The following is a 2,788-nucleotide window of genomic DNA, read 5'->3' on the forward strand; positions in this document are numbered from 1 at the left end:
CCAGAAGTCCCCAGGATAGGGGTAAAAAAATGGTAGTCAAGGAAAATATAGAAAGATATATTCTTTTATTTTATTATTTTTTTTAATTTTATAGCTACTTTATTTATTTATTTATTTATTTTTGGCTGTGTTGGGTCTTCGGTTCGTGCGAGGGCTTTCTCTGGTTACGGCAAGCGGGGGCCACTCTTCATCGCGGTGGGCGGGCCTCTCTTGTTGCGGAGCACAGGCTCCAGACGCGCAGGCTCAGTAGTTGTGGCTCACGGGCCCAGCTGCTCCGTGGCATGTGGGATCTTCCCAGACCAGGGCTCGAACCCGTGTCCCCTGCATTAGCAGGCAGATTCTCAACCACTGCGCCACCAGGGAAGCCCGAAAGATATATTCTTAATAATATCCTGATTGTTTTAAGAAGTTATATTGTTATATAATAATGATCATAATGGCTTACATTTGTCTAATGTTGTTAGAGTAACATTAAGCATTTTGCTAAACTCTTCACATGAATAGTTTACTTAACCCTCATAACAAAAACATGAGTTAGATATTATTATAATTCCCATATTATACATATGACAACTGAGGTTTATAGAGATTAAGTATCTTACCCAAAGTCACAAAGAATATAAGTGAAATAATTGAGATTTGAATACAGGACTCTAACTCCAAGGTACTTTCTCTTAACCACTGCCCTATGCTTCCTGGTGCTGTCCATATTAAATACTTCCAGATTGTTAGGTTCAGTTTTCCTCACTGAGCAAAAGAAGCTAAGTCTACTATCACTACTTCTATTCAACATCATACTGGAACTTCAAGTCAGAGCAATTAGGTAAGTAAAAGAAACAAAAGGCATCTATTTTGGAAAGAAAGACGTAAAGCTCTCTTCATTCAAAGACAACATGGTCTTGCATAGAGAAAATCCTAATGAATCCACTAAAACAAAAAAATACTATTAGAACTAATAAATGAGTTCAGCAAGGTCACAGGATACAAGAGAAACACACAAAAATCAATTGTATGTATTTCTATGCATTGTCAATGAATAATCTGAAAATGAAATTAAGAGAACAAGTCTATTCTAAATAGCATCGAAAAGAACAAAATTCTTAATAGTAAATGTAACCAAAGAAGTACAAGACTTGTACACTGAAAACCATAAAATATCATTGAAAGAAATAAACGAAAGTCTAGACAAATTGAAAGACAGCCCATGTTCAGGGCTCAAGAGAAGCATATTGTTAAAATTGCAGTACTCCTCAAATTGATCTACAGATTCAGTACAATCCCTACTGAAACCCATGCTGGCTTATATGCACAAATTGACAAGCTGATCCAAAAATTTATATGGAAATACATAAGACCCAATGTAAACAATCTTGAAAAAGAAGAAGTTTGAGCACTCATGCTTTCTTATTTCAAAAGTTACTACAAAGCTAGAGTAGCCAAGAAAGTATAGTACTGGCATAAGAAAGACAGACATATAGGTCAATGACGTAGAATTGAGAGTTCAGAAATAAACCCATACTTTTATGGTCAATTGATTTTTAACAAAGGTGCCAAGAAAATTCCATGGGAAAAGGATGGTCTTTACAATACATGTTGTTGGAACAATTGGATGAATGCACATGCAAATGAATGAATAAATAAATAAACAAAAAAAAAAAACCCTTAACTCAAAATGGATTACAGACCTAAATGTCAGAACAAAAACTATAAAACTGTTAGAAGAAAACATTGGAACAGAACTTTGTGACCTTGATTTTCTTAAATATGACAAGTGACAAAAGAAAAATAGACAAATTGATCTTCATCAAATTAAAAACTTTTTTACATCAAAAGATACCATCTAAAAAGTGAAAAGACAACCCACAGAATGGGATAAAATATTTGCAAGTCACATATCAATAAAAGTCTTATTACAGATATATGAAGAACCCTTACAACTCAGTAAGAAAAAGACAAATAATCCTAAAATGGGCAAAGGATTTGAATAACATTTCTCCAAAAAAGGATACACAAGTGGTCAATAAGCACATGAAAGTTACACAATGTCATTAGTTATTGGGGAAATGCAAATCAAACCCACAATGAGTTACCATTTCACACACACTAGGATGGCCATAATGCAAATGACAGGCTATAACAAGTGTCAGTGAGGGTGTGGAGAAACTGAAACACTCATATACTGCTGGTGGGAATGTTAAATGGTGCAGCCACTTTGGAAAACAGTTTGATGATTCCTTGAAATGTTAAATATAGAATTACCATATGACCCAACAATTCAATTCCGTGGTGTTAACCCAGAAGAGATGAAAACACATGTCCACACAAAGACTTGTACACAGATGTTTGCAGCAGTATTATTCACAATAGCAAAAAAGTGGAAACAACCTAAATATCCAGCAACTGATGAATGGATAAACAAAATATAGTACATTCATATACTAGAATATCATTCAGTCATAAAAAATGAAAGACTGATGGGAGTTCCCTGGTGGTCTAGTGGTTAGGATTCGGCACTGTCACTGCTGTGGCCCAGGTTCAATCCCTGGTTGGGGAACTCCTACAAACTGTGTGGCATGGCTAAAAAAAAGAAAGAAAAAAAAGTACAGTTCAGGAAAAATGAAAGACTGATTCACACGACAACATGAATATTAAAGGGATAATTCTCAGTGAAAGAAGCAAAACACAAAAGACCACATATTGTATGATTCCATTTATATTAAATGTCCTGAACAGGCAAACCTATAGAGACAGAAGGTAGATTAGTGGCTGCCAGGGCCTGGAAGAATGA

General features: G+C 35.3%; 1 non-coding gene across 1 annotated transcript; it reads left to right on the forward strand.

Annotated features, from left to right (window-relative positions):
• The first annotated feature begins 2,482 nt into the window (after positions 1-2,482).
• On the forward strand, positions 2,483-2,554 carry TRNAD-GUC (transfer RNA aspartic acid (anticodon GUC)). Its single transcript has one exon. It is a non-coding gene; the product is annotated as a tRNA-Asp (tRNA).
• Positions 2,555-2,788: the final 234 nt, after the last annotated feature.

The sequence above is a fragment of the Balaenoptera acutorostrata genome, chromosome 3, assembly GCF_949987535.1.
Source record: "Balaenoptera acutorostrata chromosome 3, mBalAcu1.1, whole genome shotgun sequence".
NCBI lineage: Eukaryota > Metazoa > Chordata > Mammalia > Artiodactyla > Balaenopteridae > Balaenoptera > Balaenoptera acutorostrata.